General features: G+C 43.2%; 1 protein-coding gene across 6 annotated transcripts in view; it reads left to right on the plus strand.

Moving 5' to 3' along the window:
• Positions 1–19,641, plus strand: part of CRACDL (CRACD like) — a 107,561-nt gene that overhangs the window by 43,369 nt on the left and 44,551 nt on the right. For 4 of the 6 annotated variants that reach the window (XM_043518812.1, XM_038388139.2, XM_043518957.1 and 1 more), the window contains exon 1: positions 7,310–7,550. The exons of the other annotated variants lie outside the window; for them this stretch is intronic. The gene's annotated coding sequence lies outside the window, so the exon portion shown is untranslated. Of the gene's footprint in view, positions 1–7,309; positions 7,551–19,641 lie in introns of those variants that run through there. 6 annotated transcript variants of the gene reach the window in all.

A 19,641-nucleotide genomic window follows, 5' to 3' on the forward strand; every position in this document is an offset into this window, starting at 1 on the left:
AGTAAGGATAAGATTCCCATAGTCATAGCCACAAGTTGTACATTGATGATATCTGTGAAGCTAAGAGTGAAAGGTTTCCTCAGGGGTGGAGTGCTAAGGTAGACCACCTGACTGCTGATTTTGAGTAGCCAGATATCAGGGCTATCAAAGAGGCACAGAGGGGGGCAATTTGAATCAGGAAGGCTTTGAGGCAACACTTTGAAAATGAGAACCAGTTACCCACATCTCTGTGATTTGGTACTGCAATGTTACATTACATGTAGATTTCCTAGGAAGCAGTGGTGAAATTCGGGGCCTTAATTTCCAGTAAGCAAATGATTAAAGTGCCTTTGTATGTCTTGGTAGAGCCTGCTATCTCAATTTGTAGGACACAAATAAAGATTAGTTATCATTAAGGCTGCAAATTTGTCAGGGAGGTCATAGAAGTCACGGATTCCGTGACTTTCTGTGACCTCCATGAAATTCTGCAGCTGCAGCAGCCAGTATAGCTGATGCCAGGGCTGCCCAAGCAACTAGCCCAGGGACCAGCTACTCGGACATCCCTGGGGCCAGCCACACCGGCCGCTGCTGGAGCCACCCTGCAGGCAGCCATGGGCTGAGCAGCGGTCCCGGGGTGGCCAGAGCAGCGACTAGAGCATGGCCCCAGGGGTGGCCAGAGCAGTGGCCAATGGAGTTGACCCCGTGGCTCCCAGAGCAGAGGCGCCCCGGGGGCCACCAGGGCAGCAGCGCCAGGGCAGCTAACATTTAGTCAGGAGCATTTATAGTAAAAGTCAGAGGTCACAGACTCTGAATCTTTTACACAGACACGCACGCGCACACGCTTGGTGGAAAGAGAGGTACCAGGGAAGGGCAGACTTTCAGAACTGTGGGTAGGTCCAGCTGTCATTTTGAAAGTTGTCCAAAGGGGACAGGAAACTGAGAAGTTCCAGAAAGCAGAAAGGACTGTGCAGGTGGAGTTGGGCGGAAGGGGCACGGAAAAGAGTTCTGAATGTGCTGAAGGGGAGGGTAAGCATGCACACATCTGCTCAGTCTGCTGCATTATTAAGGACTTCAGCATCTGTTTGCGCTCCTCCTTTACTTTAATCATTCACACAGTAGCGTCCATAACAAACTCCTGATTTTCTTTTCTGTCCTGCCTTTCGGCTTCCCTCCACTCCCTACATTCCTTTTTCTCTGCATTGGAGAACTGCAGTACCTCCTGGAACATGTCTTCTTTGCTCCATCCTGGGTGCTTTCTTATCTGGCAGAGACACTCTGACGGTGTGTGTAGAGGGTACCCCTCATGGCCACATCTCCAAAAGCACAAGAAACAATACACAGAAGCATGATTGTTAAGTTCATGCACAGCCTTGAAACATTTCAGTAAGCTACACCTCTGGCAATATAACAATCACTTTCTCACTGACCCTTGGCAAGCACACATCTCGGCAAACAGCCCAACCATGGTGAGTGTTGGCTGGGGGGAGGGGACGCTCTACATGGGGAAAAGAGCACCCTGGAAGGTTTGCGGTGCAGCCAACTAGGGACAAAATTCTAAATTCTCCCACACTTTTTCCACCGGTGGGGGTCATTGTAGTAGATATCTCATTGCTGAGGGTAAGCAGGGAAGCAAAGGTACATCTACTACACACTTGTGGCTTCTCCCGCAGTGCGTACCCTGCTTGCCTCTGTGCCACTTTGGTCCCTGCACAAGTGATTGCCAAATGGCACGGGAAAATTTCCTACAATGGGGGAAGGAACAAAGCTGCTCTGCCATGGAACTTTCCTGGAGATCTCTCTGGAGGGTTCCCGTGCAATCTCGGTGTTCATCAACACCCTGTTCTGCTGTACTGATTAGCTGCCCTGTGTAGGAAATGTCCAGCGCACAGGAACACAGCCAGCCTAGTACATTTCTATACCCTGAACCCACCTCCACACTACACAAACCACAGCCACTTACCAGGCATCTCCTCTCCTGCTTCTTGCTCACCAAAGAGCAACTGCTGAGATTGGCAAGACACGTCCAGAGTGGTGAACAGTTCTTGGCTGCCCCTGGGCAACCCCGCAATGGGCTCCAAATCGTTGTCTAACTCCACCTCTTCATCAATGACTTTGTCCTCCGGGTTAGGTCCCCTTTCCGCTGCCTCCAGGTCTGCCAAAGTATCCATGGGATCTTGGCAGTGGAGATGGGGTCACTGCCAAGGGTAGCGTGAAGCTTCTTATAGAAATGGCAGGTCTTGGGTGCAGCACTGGAGCGACATTTTGCCTCCCTCACCTTATGGTACACCTGCCTCAGCTCCTTTATCTTCTCTCTGCAGTGCACCATGTCCTGGTCATAGCCCTTTTCGTACAAGCCTCGAGAAATCTGCCCATAGGTATCAAAATTTCTCTTCTCCCCAAATACTGAGCAGCTCCACAGTGGTCCAAGCAGGGGAGTGTTTGGTGCGATAGTCCACCATGGTCACCTGGGAAGATGCGATGAGACCTCTCCATGCCAAGCAAACAGGAAATGGAATTGCAAAAATTCCCAGGGTTTTAAAGGAGGAGGGACAGATGGTTGTTTACCTGGCTGCAGAGCAGTAGAATTCATACTGCTGACCAGAGAGGTCAGGATAGGCATTGTGGTACACCTCCTGGAGGCCATTTACAGTGATATAATCAAGGATGGTGTGTACAGTGGCACTTTGTTGACAAAACTTTTGCACGAAAAGCCTTATGTCTCTTGCAAGGGTGATGATATTTTGTTTCCAAAACAGGGCATTTTTGCTGCCAAAAGATGCATTGTAGGGTGTATGCATCCACTGTTTTGTCAACAAAAGCTGCTGTAGTGTAGACAAGGTCTTAGAGAGGTCTATAAATGGTCGTAATTGGCATCCTTGCTGACAGTCTAGTGGCCAGGTACTGATTGGGCATGAAGACTGAGCTATCCTCTTCTCCACAGAGATGGGGTCATTGGATTCTGCCACCTGCCTTCCACATTGCCATCCTTGTCAAACACCTCCATGGACTCCTCATCCATTTCAAGATCCAGTTCAAAATTTCTCTCCTGTCTCTATGTAGAAATAATGCTTTCATTTGTAAAAATCCCTGTGGATTTATTTCAGCCTTCCTCACTATTCCTGTCCCTTTCTTCTCCACTTCTTACAACTTCTGCCTATCTAGTACCTGTCTCCTCCCTCTCCCTTTCCTACAGACTTGCCACTGTTGAATTCCCTTTCGCATCTGAACTGATTACCCCGTAAAACTAATTTTCTTTATCTCTCAGCCTCCCAGATTCTCCATCTCTTTTCAAATCTTACTTACCTGTGCCTTTAAATTCTCTTGTTCTATGTTGCTGGCCTCATGACTGACTGCATTTACTCACCACATGCCTTTTCACCACTGTTTTGTGTAATTTCTGCCATTTACTGTCTGATTGTTTTGCTACTTAGCTCAATCGCACATTTTGAGATGAAAAAGTGTAGGAAAAAATGTATTGAAATCAGATCCATTTTTAATTTCATTTGTAAAGAATACAGACTTGGTTCTCTACACGTTTTCAGTAACTAGGATCCTTGAATCCCTGTATCATTCTGATTAATCTGTGTTAATTCCATGTCAAAATGTCCTTTTGATTTTAAAAAGGTGATTTAAAAATACCCACAGTAGTTAAATTTATTAGAGCATAAGCTTTCGTGAGCTACAGCTCACTTCATAGAAGTGAGCTGTAACTCACGAAAGCTTATGCTCTAATAAATTTGTTAGTCTCTAAGGTGCCACAAGTACTACTTTTCTTTTTGCGAATACAGACTAACACGGCTGCTACTCTGAAACCAGTAGTTAAATTGTATTCTTTATGGACTCCTATGCAAATCTGTGACCTTTGGCTTACATTTAATATTTCTATTCATGCATATCAGGTTTTCTTTAACAGCATGTAAGTGTTATGTTTAAGGTTTGACTTTTGTACTCTGCTTGCTCCAGATATTGCACAGTTAACTGTAAGTGCTTTCTCTTGTTGCTTTTTAAAAATCTAGCTTAATTTGAATCTCCCTACTGCATGTGCCAGGACATCATTCATGATTATTTTATATGGAATTATAAGCAGCCTCAGGATGGCATTAGTATAGTCACTGAGTTCTTTGATTCTTGAAGAAGGGTGAGACAGGGAAAATGAGCAAAAGAACCATTACTCTCCTACAAACAGGCTTTGGGTTGTATTCAGAAAGGTATTTAAGCACATGCCTAACTTTAAGCAATAAGTAGTCCTGTTGATTTCATTGAGGCATATACTTAAATATCTTGCTGAATCGGGGCTCTTGTAATTAAGCCACCCCTTCGAAGCCACTGCCTGCTAAACAGTGGTCTTTAAGGGCCTAATTCTGTTTCCATGGACTGACTTTAATGGAGGAGGTTCAGGCTCCAAATTGTTGTGCTGAAACAGTGTAAAAAGTTTTATACGGTGTATGTGCTGCATTAAAATATTATATGTCAGCATATATCAAGGGTGGCCAAACTGTGGCTCATGAGCCACATATGGTTCTTTTACCATTAAAGTGAGGCTCGTGGAGCCCCGTCCCCATTCTCCACCTACCAGACCGGGGAGGGAGGGGGAGCTTAGGACCTCTGTCTTGTAGTGGGGTGGTGCAGTAGGGGGCTTCTGCCCTGCAGGAACAGGGGGTCTTGGGGTTTCAGCCCTGCAGGGCGCACTTGCCTGGGCTCGAGGCTTCAGCAAGAGTGGGGCTGAAGCCCCAACCCCCAGCTCTCAAAGGTGTGCCCTGGCTCTCAAACTTCTGAAGATTGTAGTATGTGGCTTGGAGGCCAGTAAGTTTGGCCACCCCTGGGATATACCATTTTACTAGCTGTTATTTACATTTAAATAACTATTCAGATAAGTAATGATTAATTTAAAAAAATGTTTGCATTTCTAAAACAATATACATTGTTAAACAATAATAATTTCAGTTGTTCTTTTACAGTGCGCACAAGTAAGTAATTTTTAAAATTTTCAAAATAAGGCAGGAACAAATACTCTTTTTTTTTTTCCTTAGGCTAATGATCATTTATTCAATTGTGTTGCTTTGACCAGCTTGCAGGTACTTTGTTAGTGAAACACTATGAGCAAGACTGTGACCATCTGCTGGAGGTATCATAACGCTGGTGTACCATCATTGGGGGCATTCAGGGGGCCTCTGCTTTGGGCTATTCCTATCCTTTTTTTCATTGTAAACTATACTTTATTCCCTCCCCTCCCCAAAGTCAAATATCTTAAAGGCTAAAGTTTGTGATTATTACCCCACAAATGCATTTACAAATCTTCTATGCCACAGAATATGCTTATGCATTTAGGGCAAGGGTGGGCAAACTTTTTGGCCCGAGGGCCACATCGGGGTTGCGAAACTGAATGGAGAGCCGAGTAGGGAAGGCTGTGCCTCCCCAAACAGCCTGGCCCCTGCCCCCCTATCTGCCCCCCTCACGCTTCCTGTCCCCTGACTGCCCCCCGAGAACTCCCAACCCATCCAACCCTCCCTGCTCCTTGTCCCCTAACTGCCCCCTGGGACCCTACCCATCCACTCCCCAGCCCCGACTGCCCCCCGGGATCCCCTGCCCCTTATCCAACCCTCCTACCCCCTTACCATGCTGCTCAGAACAGCAGGAGCGCACAGCCCTGCCGGAGCCAGCCACACTGCCTGGGAGAAGCAGCAGACCAGAGCACTGGCATCACAGCAACATCACTGCAGGGGAAGGGCCAGGGGCTAGCCTCCCCAGCCAGGAGCTCAGGGGCCTGGCAGGATGGTCCCGCGGGCCACCTCTGATCTAGGGAGACATTCCCTAGCTGGGGAATGGGTTCCCATACTAGCCTCTCTCCTACCCAGCTAGGAAATGGTTTTCTTGCTCTGGTAGAGAAAGGGTTTGCTTCCAAACCCAGCCAGAGATGGAGTCCCCAGTCTGTTCCTGGGCTTCCTTGACAGAGGCCTCTCTGTGGTTCTTATAAATACCAGACCATTCCTCCAAGGCACACTCCTTAAAGTCCACATGCATGAAGGAGCAAATCAAGTATCTGCTTCACAGGTGTGGAAGCTTGGTCCTAGTCTATAGAACTAATGCAGATCTCCTGTGAAATGAGGGAAATATCTGGGTACTGGAATATGTAGGGGGGGGATGGGAAAGGGTCTGGATAGGGCTGAAGAAATTGCTGTGTGAAATTGCTGTAGATTTACTGTGTGAGGCTCCATGAAGCTACTCCAGCCATTGGGCGGGAATATCCTTCACTGGGAAGATACCTTCTTCCTTTTTATGTATTTGTGCAGTGCACAGCTAGGTGGCTGGTTCAGGATTGGGGCGCAGTTGTGAACTTCAAGGCATATGTGCTTCATAGAAGTCCTTTAGTAGCCCTTACAAGAAACATGCTGGTGCATCTAGGAAAAAAGTAACTCTGGGGTTCTTTTCCTCTTTTCTTAATCTTCCTCTCATCTCTTCCTCCCCCTCGTCCTGCTTTTATTTGTTTTCAACACACACACTGAGGAAATTAAATGCAAAATATAATAATTAATACAGTGATGAAGTGAGCTGTAGCTCACGAAAGCTTATGCTCAAATAAATTTTAGTCTCTAAGGTGCCACAAGTACTCCTGTTCTGTTCTTTTTAGTGGGCCTTTAATATTTAAATGCATGAAATGCAAATGTAAATGTTCTTGTGGCAACATTAATTTGCCTGCATTGCACGTATGTCGTATTTCAGAGTACAGCATTTAGAGTTTTAGAATGCCTTTTAATATATTTTACAGTGAGGGCCAATTTATTTAGCAATTGGAACCTTTACTTTTGTATTTCCTGATTTTTTGTGTGTTTGACTTCACTAGCACAACACTGCGTTAATGTTGCATTCATATGGAGGGTTGTGAGGGTTTTTTTTTCTATTTTCTGTAACAAAAGTAATGTGGCCACCAGTTAGATTAGTGAAGGGGAAATTTTAACCTTATCAGATTTTTCCGCAACTTTCTTTGGCAAAGAAAATAGCAAATTCACCATCGATTTTTACAAATAAGCTTAATGCTTTCATGAGTGGTTCCTTACTGTTACAGAGTGGCTTTGTTGTTGTTTGCACTTGATGTTTGTCTTTGCTGCTATCTTTTAAAAGTTCAATGATAATTTTTTCTCTGGAAGATCTGTGTGTGCTTATTTATCTCCTGTATTTTCGAGGAAGTCATCAGAACCTAAGCTTCCTGGGCAACATCAAACTCTGCTAAGAATTCAGGTCAGGAACTCCCTCCCTGTTTCCTAGCAACTCTGGGATAGTGGTGCTTTCTCCTTTTGACTGAATTGTTTAGCGTCAGATATAGGGATCATTTGGTGCAGGGCTCAGGGCAGTGTTAATAACTCATACTTTGGAGAAGCTCATTGGTATAGCATGGTGTCTGGTTGTTCCTGAGGTATATGATGTGTCTCACAAGTCAAATGGAATCAAGACATCTTCAGAATCCTTTCATATAAACTTAAAAGTGCCTGTGTTTGGCTAAGTGAGGGATTTCTCTTGTTACACCAGCAACGTTTTGTATTAGATTGAATCTGGCAAAACAAGTACACATACAGGTAAGTAGTTAAAGTTCATGTTTGATTGGCTTGAAGGTTAATTTTCCTGTGTTGTCATGTGTTTCTTGGTTACTCAGCTGAACAACATTAAATTGTGCAAATATTGCACTGCCTTTTTACTTATTAAAGTTTCATCAGGTGGTAAGGAAAAATAGTTAGGTGGAAACATGAGCTGGCTCCCCACGTTGCTTGCTGCTTCTGTTTTATGAAGTGCAGAAAACAACCTTTAAACTTCTCTAGTTAATCTACTGTCGAATTTTCTAATGAAAAATCCTTAAGTGATTGAGAGTTATTGTTGCCACGTCCTCACTAAAGTTGGCTATTATACACAGTAATATGTTTACCAAATGAGAAATTATTAATTTTTCTAGCTAAGTGTTGTTTGCAGTCACTGGCATACGTTGCCTGTTGTATTTAAAAGCTGAAAGTACGTTGCTGCTTTTTATGTCTACCTCGCTCGTGTACAAGTGGAAACGTATTAGTAAAGGAAAACAGACGATGCACTGTTCTCAAAATACCTAGGAACTAAATTATTTTGCCCATCTTGTGCTAGCTTCCTTTCTTTTAAATTATTAATGTGCATTAAAGTCCATGAAATATATACCAGAACCCTTGCCGTTATTGATTCTTATGTGACTAGTCAGTTTTCTAAAGGACTGTTTCTCACAGAAAATCCTACTTTCACAAATCTGGAAACATATACCTCTAACTTTGTGCAGGTTAATTTTCTTTAGTAGCCTACACAGCTTGATCCTCAGGTGTTGTAAATTGGCATAGCGCCATTGATTTCAGTGGATGTACGCCGAGTTACACCAGCTGAGGGCCTGGCCCTACATCTTTGGCGTATGTGCCCTCACTATGTATTTGCAGTTCCTTTGCATGTGAGTTTATAATGATTTCCACACAATCTGAGCCATGGATATTGAAGACTGGAAATATTTAACTTGCAACCAATTTTTAAATTTTGGTCTCCAATTTGGGATTCCTTAATTTGATGGGGTATTCCTGTGTGCCAAAAATGCTAACAAGGGATCTGACCTGCCTTGAATTTTGCCAAGGCAAATTGGAGTCCATCGTCAATGAATACAGGCTCTGGAATGCCATACCTCACAAAATGGGCCTTCATTTTGCAAATTACTGACTTTCTTCTTATATAAGGAAGGGCATTAACCCCCCAAGAATTTGACTAGTAATTTGACTAGTAATCCACTGTAATGAAATGGATTTCCCTGAAGATAAATAAGTCTGCTCCCACTCTTTCCCATGGTCAGGAGGCCAGCTCATGCGGAAACAGAGTCTCTTTCTGCTGGCAGTAATCACACGGCTGGTGGCGTCACACCCTTCTATCAAGGAGTGGATTTGTCTGTTCGTTCCTGGCCACTAAACACCCTCTTGAGCCCATCTAAGACAGTTCTCAGTGCCCAGGTGTGAGGCATGTATTTTTTTGCATGACATCCATACATAACGAGCAGGGACAAGTTTCCTGTTTTCAAAATATGATTCCATCCTGGACACTCAGCACATATTTAATTTACAAATATGGTTCTGCTCCTATGGGTACTTGGCTTTTATCTTCTGGCCACTTGGCTAGGATTGCTCTCTTGACTGCCTGTTCTTTTCCATAGCCTCGTTGATTTCCATCCGCCTCACTGCTGAAACCAGGAGATAGTGCTGTGTGTTAATGGATTCAGTGTCCTGATCCCCTTCCCGCAACTCACTGATGCTGGGTATATATGTCCTGCTTAGGGGGTCCACTAACACCAGTGATCATCCTGGACAGTCTGGTCTTACTTGGTAGCACTGGAGGCTCATCAACCTCGACTGCAATCCCTTGGAACCACTATGAAGGTGCTTTGCTGTGGATTGTCTCTAGGGGTTTGTGGGCTCCAGAGCCATCCCTTGGGTAGGGCGAATCGGGGCAACCGCTCTGGGCTCTGTGCTTTGCGCTTTGGAGAGCCCCCTGGGCCAGTGCGATTGGCCAGCACAGTCAGTCCCAGAAGAGATGAATCTGTCACTTCCGCCCCGGGCCCTACACGTCCTGCTAAGGACAGCTCTGGTGGGCTGATTGGACTATTACTGGATGGCCATAGGTGTACTGACGGAATTGCTCCACTCCAGATGCCACAGCCAGATGCTCTATTTCCTTATGGGCATATCCCCATTCAATCTCTGACAGAGCTGTGCTGGAAAACACAATTGACTGCTCCTGCAAAAGAGCTATGCCCAGTCCTTTCTCAACTGCATCACGCTGGCATGTCAGTAGCTCTCCTGGCTGGTAGTACATCAGGACAGAGGCCTCTTTATCCAGGCTTATGTGCCAAAACACATTCCTCACATCACAAGACTGTAAAGATTCTGGCTTTGGAAAGTTCTGAAAAGATGTAATCAATCGTGGGCATTGGATATTGGCATCTTTTCAATACCTGATTCAATGGCTTTGGGTCTGTGCAGATGTGTGATTTGCCTGATAGCTTCTTTACCACTATCATGCTGTTTACCCAGGTTGTACTGGTCTCTACAGATGCTATGATACCCCTGCTCTGCAGACTTTTGAGGTCCTTGCTGGGTTACATAGCGTCACTGGAATTTACCATAGCGCTAAGCGCATAAGTTCCATTGTGGGGTCTACTTCCAGCTATGGCTTTCCTTCAAGGCAACCACCACTTTTGAAAACATCCTCATCTGCTTTTAAAATTGTCTCTTTTGTCCATGGAACTCCCCTTTTTGCTTCTCGCACAGCAGCTATAAAATTCTGATGCTACACCCTGATCAGATCCATAGCTTGTAAGCATGGCTGTAGTCCTCAAGAGGGATCTGTGGTGCTTAGCATCTTCCACCACAAACTTCAGTAGGTACCATCTGTTATTTTTTGGGTTAGTGACTATGAGGTCCCATTTTCCTACAGATGGCATTATGCTCTCCATTGTACGTTGTTAGATTGTGTCTGGTCTTCGTAATGGGTGTTGGAGTCCATTCATCCCGAGGAATCACAACTGTAGGAGGCCCCGCTGTCCAGCTGAAATCACACAGGACATTTTTCTATTAACATTGTTGCATGCACAGAGGTTAGTATTGTCCCTTGTTGCTTTCCTGTCCTGACAGTCTGAACCTGATAAGTTCTCAGACTCAAGGAGAGAGTCATGAGGTCATCACCACTGTCTGATGTGCCAATTCCTCCTCCCCCCCCCGTACACATCTGACTGAGTCTTTCTGAGATCTTCCTCTGCTCTCACAGCTAAAAGTCAACTTGACACATTCCTTGCAACGCTATTGTAGTGTGGGGACACTTATCCATTAGCTGTTCATGCTGTCTTCCATAGTAAATGCTGTCACAGTTCCAGATAACTGCACCTGTATTTCCCCTCAGTTGTCCAGCAAGTGCACCCACTCTAGGCTTCTGGTTCCCCTGGTCACTGCCTCTCTCCCTCCTGACCTGGGGTATTTCCAGGCTGACCAATTTCCTGCATTCACAGTGCTATTCCCAGAAAAGACAGGCTGTCTAAGAGGGCTTCTTTTTGCCTTCTTTTCAGAGACCAATAACGGTGTAATTGCCCACAGTTATAAGTTACCACACAGTTCTTTTTAAGCAAGCAGAGTTAATTCTTAGGTGAAAGCATCACAGAGAAAACATATAAAACAATAAAAGAACCTACATGCATGTTAATAAGCTTACTGGAAATCAACCCAACACTAACATGGGCTCTAGCAGGAACAGCTCTTCAAAAACCCCACCCAGGGGTTTTCCTGTGGTTTCAAGTTCATCACCCTTTTTGCTTAGACAAGAACACAGTTTTATGGGGCCTCAGAAGGCCAAAGTCCTTCCAAACTGTCCCTGACAGTGGGGGTCTTCCGTGGACCAGGGGTCCTGTCCATTTACTGGATCAAAAGAAGGCCATGAACTATCTTAAACTCAGACTGTTAATTCAAAAGTCCTTTCTTTGTCTGTTGGTCCCTTGAGAACCCAATTTGGGTCTTTGAACTGTCCTCATGTAACAGGTGATGTAACGAAAGGTCCCACCTCAGAGCAAAGCATCAAAGGCTGAGTTTGTAGATGGGGGTTTGCGATCACCCTCTTCCCAGGAATCCCACTTCCCATGTATTGTCCCTAAAGATCAGTCCTGACTGCTACATTGTTCAACATAGTCTTTGAAGTTTGCAGTACTTCCCAGAGATTACACTAATCCTCTCTTCCTCCTAAAGAACTTCCATACAGTTCCACGGTAATACATAAACACTTGTAATACAAAGGACTGCTAAAATACTTAAAATCTCATTATATTAATGAGGCTTAATTTAGTTCAAACCTTTAGTTAAGATTTGTCCCAGAAATTGCTATCTGTTACAAATGCATCTCTTTGGAGTATGGATCCCTGGCCACCTGCTCTTCTTTGCTGTTGTCTCACTGCATGTCCTCCTGGGATATTATGCCTTACTGAGCTTTCATCCTTTCTCTTGAGGCTTCTACTCTCTACCCCATGTCTAAACATCTGTCTAATGTGAGATCATCTTCCTGGAGCAGCTGCTACTACAGGTAGTGATTCCAAGTGCCACAGACTGTCCAGTCCTGAATCAGGGGGTCTGTCAAGTCCCAAAATTGTATGCAGCAGCCAGTGTGTTTAAGGCAGTAACATAGGGGTCTATCGCTTCCCCTTCAGATTGGTCTCTATTGAGAATCCTGTGTTGCTCCAGAGTTTCAGGTCTGTGAACAGCTTGGATGCCTCCTTCCACTGAATCCATTGCTGGGCTAGGTTTGTGTCTGCAAAATCCAGGGCTCCAGAGGTTTTCACACTGAGTTACATGACTCATACTGCCAGCTGTTGTACAGCGGAGAACTCACAACTCAGACATTACCACCGTGTTCCATTAGCAAAGAGTGAAGTTGAATGCAGGTTAATTTGAACAAGTGGAAGTTTATTAAACCTCATGCACTCTGTGCACTGGTCTGTGCATGTGGCTGAGTTGTTTCCACCCCGCCTCCTGCTTTCCCTGTTTTCCTGCTGTCCTGTCCCCTCAATAACAGTCCCTCCAGAGAACTTGGGCCCTCCGACTCCAGTTCCACTGTTTGTGATACAGTTTCTATTTAAATTGTGAGTTCATATCCTTGATCTGGAGCAGAGACAGTCTTTATTTTTCCAAATGCAGGAATAGGGAAAAGAATGATTGCCTGAAAACAATTCTCTTTATTTCAAACATAAAATACAAATATAGCGAATGGCATAAACAGATATTAAGAATGAAAGATTTGTATGTGTGTATATATAGAAAATGATGAGTCTACCAGACCAACAGAAGCTGCTAGATTTGTGAAAAGCTCATTGTGCTTTTTGATTAAACTGAGGAGTAAGATTAAGCATAGGAGGAGAAACATAGCAATGTAGCTTGATAGGAGGTGGACAGAAAGTAACCCTTCACACTGTTCACAAAGTAAATCCTCTGCTTTCATTTTGAAAAGGTTCTTCAAGTTGGATCGTATCCTGCAGAGACTGGTTGAAATCAATTTGGAGGCAATTGTGTGAATATGGCCTTGTATTCAAAATCTCTTGCTATTTTTCCTGAGGTAATGTTATCAGGTTGGCATCCATTCAGGATGGAGAAAGCAGAAAGGCCCATGGATTGTAATCTCATCCACCTCCAACCTGGGCTCAGCAAAAGGAAGGTCACATTCAGTTGTGGGGAGGAGGGGAATTAAATTAAGTAGCAGTAATTCTCATTAAAAAGCTACTGCATGTACCCCTTTAGAGTGAGTCTAGTACAAACTGTTAAGCAGCAGCCTGTTCAGCTTTGCATTTGGCCCATGGGTTTAGTGAAATGAGGGAGTGTGGAATGTGTTTACCGGATAATAGTTATTGTTAAGTAAGCAAACTCTGGTGCCTGGGGAGATTTCAGCAGTTGAGATTGCATTGGCAGTGGCAGAACTTCCTGGATAGTGTTTGTGTATGCTGGGGAAGATGCTGGCCTCTGAATTTTCAGATGAAGATCTAGAGAGTGAATGTGGTGAGGAGTGAAGAATGGTGGAGAAGGTGCCCACTCTCCCTGTGGAAGCAACTTTTCCTCAGACTGCTGCTCCAGCAGCAGCCAGAGGCCCACTTCGTTCACACTGCTACCTGTTGCTAGAATGATTGAGGAGGACTGGTCCTGGGATTGGAAACATAGTTTCCTTTTACAAGTGCATCCGAGATGACTCCAGGTTAGAGCATAATAGCAGCAGGTTCTGCAGAATGATGTGGTCTAGCATGAAGTAAAACTGGATGTACTGCAGGTAGGGGGCCAGTATTGACATCTTGGATGAGCAGATACTAGAAATCAGCCTTCTCGTATTCTGTCTAGTATTAGATGGCAGGCTGGTATATCTTTCTAGAGCGACAAAGGGTCATCTAATAATTATACTGTTTACCTCTGTGTGTCCTCTAATCACCTCCTTTGTTTATAACAAGCAACGTTTGGACTATTTGTATGCATTGTGCAGACATTTAGTTAGACTGTTTTTACCTTCGTAATCTCGGAATTCCTGAGTAATCCAGTAAAGTGTGTTCACTTCTGTACTATGGCATGCACTTTTGCTCTTTATTTTGCAGTTTGCACTTTTCAATAAATTCTTGGCAAAACAACAGCAAGTACCCCTGGGATATAACTATGCAATGCAGGAAGCTATTACATGCGATTACAGTGAAATGTGAAAAGGTTTTGTTCTTGTTAGATTCTAATGAGACTTAATGAAATCACTGATTGGATCACACCTTAGGTAGCTGAAAACAAATAGTCGATGCAACATGGAAGGGCTCAGAATTAATGAAAATGTGCAGAATATTATGAACAATGGGCTGGGTTCAAACCTACTGTATGCAGGTGCAATTCCTGTGACTTCATTGGCTAATTTAGTCCACTGAGCTTTGTTAATAGCAGCTAAAACTCACTAAAGGCCTGATTCTGTGAAATACAAAGCACTTCCTGCAAAGTGCTAAGCATCCTAAACTCCCACTGATTTCAACATTTCAGAGGGTCAAGCCCTAAACCTGCTTAATTAATGTAGCCACTTGCAGTATATACAATATTGTGGAATTCTGTAGGGTTTCCTTTGGTTCCAAGAGAGTTTTATTCTTTATTTCACCTAGAAAGTATGTTGTATATTTATACAATTTGTTATATTCATAGTTTCAAAGTGAACGGGAAGAGCAATGTACGCTGTCTTGTGTGTTCTTTAATGAAGCCATTGAGACTCAATAACAATTTGACTTTCCACTCATTCTGAATAATAATAGGTCTTTAAACAATTGCTTTTGTAAAATAGTTTCAGGAATGTTAAATTTAAGAATAATTGCAATTGCTGATTGTGGAGTTTAGATGTAATTCTTCTGTAATTAAACCAAGACATTCTACGTTTTTTCTTTACTGCTTTAAGGGATAGTTGCAATAAATTTCCGATACTTTCCTGAAACTCAGCCCTCAGTCATCTTTGCATGCTGATGTATGAAAAGGCTGCACTGTCTGTAGAACAAGTTTCTTAGCTAAAATACTGTTCATGTACATTAGATACTATTTTAATGCCATTTTAAAAGCAAAATATATCTTTCATTTCCATCAGCAAAGAAGGCTGATGCACACCTGAAAAATGTGTAATTACAGTTAACAGCATGAACAGCTAAATAGTGTAGCAACATTCTGACTTTCTGGGGTCTTGGAACTTTATACAAAGTAGCCCTGTCCTCATCGTTCCAGTGTTTGTTCCAAGAAAGGACAAGAGATGCTATCCTGTTATCATATCAGATAGCCATACAGCTCGTTCTGTTTTCTACTGTATAGAATAAAAATAGGGTTGCCAACTCTGACTGAAGCTATTTCAGGAGATTTTTTTTCCCCAGCATGACATAATGTCATTATTTTAAAATATCCTATTTAAAATCTCCTGGATTGCTTTCAGCAGTCACCTGGAAATGGATGCTGATTCTGGGAGACTCCAGGCCAATTCTGGGGGGTTGGCAATCCTAAATAAAAATGATAAAACATGTATTAAAACAGCAACTTTGTAAAAAAGAAAAATTTATAATGTGGTGAGTGGAGGGATTATGTCCTGAGTATAGTGCATTTTGTGTTGATTTTGCTATGCCTCCTAAACTCTCTCTTTTCCCCCATATGGTCTTTTAGGTGGTGGTGGTGTGCTTCCGCTTGCATCCTGTTTGAAGTGAGTGGAAGCTAAGCCTGTCCCTTGAACAAGGCATGACTTTTTACAAGACATGTTCTGTTTTAACCATAAATTATTCCCTACCATAAATACTCAATAGCTTTCAGTTACATGGTAGGAAAGAATAATTTCCTCCATTGCAGGAATCACTGGGTACAATTCTATAGGTCAGACTCCACAATCATAGTGGTCCTTTCTGACCTCAGCTGTATGACTCTATATATTCTTTGTTAGAGTGTGCTCTTTTTTTCCCAATTTACTTTTTAACAGGCTGCTCTGGAGGAATGTTTATAAAGAGTTTCTCTCCTTTCCTTTTGAACTCATAGAAAAAAAATGCTCTTTGACATGGTTTGAAAATATGAGGGAGAAGTTGCAGATTCCCCTTCAATCCCCCATAGAATTTTGTTGTGTTTGTAATAGAGGATGGAATGTGCTGCTGACTGCTGCTGTCGCATTAGGTTTTCTGAGGATGCTACCCAAAGAGTTTGCACATTCTTTGGAAATAAATAATTACAAATGCACTAGGGATGGGAGTTCAGGTTGTCTGATAACTGAGGCAAAATGTACACTGCCAAATCAAAATAAAAGAATTAAATAAAGAAGCCACATCCAGCATATCTGACTAAGAACTCTCGTAAGAAAATGGAAGAGGCAGTAGGTGCATGGTGTTGCTATTTTTCTGTCCTGATCTGTGATGACTGAAATGCTGGTCGTGACAAATGTTAAAATGTTAGCACAAGTCCTTGTAAGGGATGCATATGAAGCCAGGTGTATTCCACCGCCCTTATCTGCTTTTCTGCAGGGTCCTTCTCATTTTATTTTTGAGGTCCTTAGGTACTACCACAATACCAGCAGGGATCATGGGCCCCGTTCTATTAGACCTTTTACAAACTAGTAATACAAAGGCAGTCCCTTACCCCAGGGAGGTCGCCACCAAGGATTTAGACAATATAAAAGAGGGGAATTAACTGACAAAAGGGGCAGTGGGGAGGAAGGTGACAGTAGAGACAGGTGGTTTGTATAGATCAGTAGCCATAGTGGTCTCAGTAGTCAGAACTAGTTGCCACCTGTATTAGGGTTTCCTGCTTCTCCATCTCCGGCTTCAGAAGTAGAGACATGTTGATGCCCCTTGGCTGTGTTCCTCAAGTGAACCCCTCAGTTGTATCCTGAAACTTCTGCTCTGGGTGCTGCTTCTTCTGCTCTGCCTCTGTTTGCTTGGGTTCCTTGAACAGGAGGCCCAGGTCCCAGACTGGGGGGTGGGAAGAAGATGGGGAATTTCTGATTCACTTCACAGAAGCCTAAAAATGGGGCATTTTTCTTAATATTGTAAAGTGTTGTGAGGGATGTGCAAAAGAGTTTTATAGCTGGTGGGTGTGGGTTGGAAGGGCTTTATCTTTAGTAGGTACACGAAGGTTTATCAACAGGAGGTCTGAGGCACTGATATTTGTCACAAGGAAGGGGTTGGTTTGGAAGTGCTTGTCACTGGGGAAGTTGAAGAAGGCTTTTGCAGGTAGGAAGGGACGGTCAGTTTGAAGGCACTTGTCACTAGAAGAAGGTTTCAACAGGAGGGGATATTGAGTTGGGCTGTGCTTTTCACTAGAGGATATTCTCTTGACATACTTCCATTTTTCTGATTTTTTTTCCCCTCCCCCTCAAGTGACCTTCCAACCTCCTCCCACCACCTACTGTGATATCTCCGTATCACGATCCTCTCTGTTTTCAGAGATAAACTTGGGGGTTTAGCTGGTTGTTCTGGAGGTGAAAAATAGTTTTATGCTTTTGATGTGCTCCAAATCCTGGCCTCCTGGGGTTGGATTAATGACACCACAGTAAGTCTGGCATGCCAGAAGACCTGGGCCGTGGAACATCACCACTGCCCAGGGGCCCGTGAAGGTTCTGTTAGTCCTGCTGCTGCTGCTAGGGAAGCTCTACTGGCTTTCTGGGCTTGTTCCCTCCAAAGAATTCCCACTTTTACCTTCCTCCCTATCTATAACTGGGGGAAGGGACTGCACGAGGATTGATGTCAGGTCTAGGTCTGTGGAAAACAGACCTAAGGTCAAACAGGTCTAGGTCTGAGGGAACCCCTCAGTTGTATCCTGAAACTCCTGCTCTGGGTGCTGCTTCTTCTGCTCTGCTGCAGGTGAAGTGTTTTATGGATTTGTGACCTTGCTTCATTCCTAATGTTCCTGCTTTTACCTTCCCTGAGTCTTATGACTGGGGGAGGGGACTGTGAGGAGCATGGCCCATGCAAAGTGCCCCTCACATCAGGATTAGCTCTATGGAGAGGAATAAAGAGACCCCCAGTTGGCTGGATCTGATGTGGCTTCCATGGCTGTAGCTACTTGCAGCTAGGGACTCCTGGCTGTTGGGCTTCCTCCATACCCCAAGAATGCCTGCATTTGCCTACCCTGAGCCCACATTAACACACAGCTTTAATCTAAAGGTACAAGTTTTAGTACATTTCACAGTATTTTGAGGGTTAAGGGCCAGATCCTCCGCCCACTGAAGTTATTTGTAACTATGCTTTTTAAAATATTATTTATATTGAAGTTTTTCATTAGCAATAAAATGTTATTTTGTCTAATTGTAAAATATCTGGATATATCAACCGTAGGAGAGAGAGGAAAATTAACAGTTATCACATTGCCACATTCTCTCTTGTATTCTCTTCATTCGCTTTTTCTCCCCAAGTCTAATTCTTACTTCTGAACTCATTTAATTTTTAAAAAAGGGTGCGGGAAGGAAGAAAGACAGCAAAAAAAATCCTTATTTAGTAATGCCAACCTAAAACTCCTTCCTCTGTAGGAGTGAGATTGAATGGGACAAATTTCTTTATGACATGTCATCATCAAGAGATGGACACACCTTGTTGTGCTAGTCGCATAGTATGTTTTCATAACACAACTTTCATGAGAAACTACTGACCTTCTGCTCCACTGAGTATTGTGTTCTTTCATACAGATGAATGTGGATGGTTGTGATAAGTCTGTAACAACTAAATCAAATGCCAGCTCTGAATCCAAATTGCAAATGTTTATCATCTGAACATTCGCTTGCCTTGGTGATTTGAAATCCAAATCAAAGCCTTGCTAGATTTTAGGGTGTTAGCATGCAGTTTTCAAATTTGGTTCATTAGTATGCAGGCATCATAGGGACCCTAATTTAAAATAGTGAAATTTACTTCGAAAGCAGGGATTGATACTTTGTAAATGAGATTGTGTATCTACGCCAAATTTGAAATGCTCACTTACTGAGTACAGAATGATTTTTCTGAAAATTGACAAGTAATACTGTTAATTTCCTTATGAGTTTTTATAATCTTTCCAAGTGACCCTTTCTGACATTTTTTTTGCTGAGTCAAATCTTTTTTCTGATCCCTCTAGGAGTTAAATTCCTAATATTTGAGCTTTGATAATTAGCTCACTTGTAGACTGGAAAATGCTACTTTAAATTTGCTAATCTGAAGCTTTTTAACATCTTAGTCATAAACATCTCTTTATATGTGAGTATTTGTCACCAAATTGGTTTATCACCCAAAATTTTAGTTGACAAAATGATTTCCAAATATTCAGATAATGAGTGGTCTATACTCTATCTATAGGTTGTTTAGGGTCTATAATGTTCCTGATACTCAGCTTGTGTAAATCAAAGTGAATGGAGCTATGCCAGTTTGTACCAGCTGAGGATCTGAGCCTTAGTATCTGTTGCTTATGCAGGGACTGCAGGATCCAAAGAGCTCATACTGTCTAATAGATACTACCAAGTGTAAATAGGTTCTGAAGTTAGGGTATGGAGGCATTGATTTGGGTCCATGCCTGTCCGTAGCATTATCACAAGGTGACGTTGAGCTTTTTTGGCACCCCAGAAGTGGAGAGCTATAACATGACTAATTGATTAGATACCATACACATT

Source organism: Dermochelys coriacea, chromosome 1, assembly GCF_009764565.3.
Source record: "Dermochelys coriacea isolate rDerCor1 chromosome 1, rDerCor1.pri.v4, whole genome shotgun sequence".
Lineage (NCBI taxonomy): Eukaryota > Metazoa > Chordata > Testudines > Dermochelyidae > Dermochelys > Dermochelys coriacea.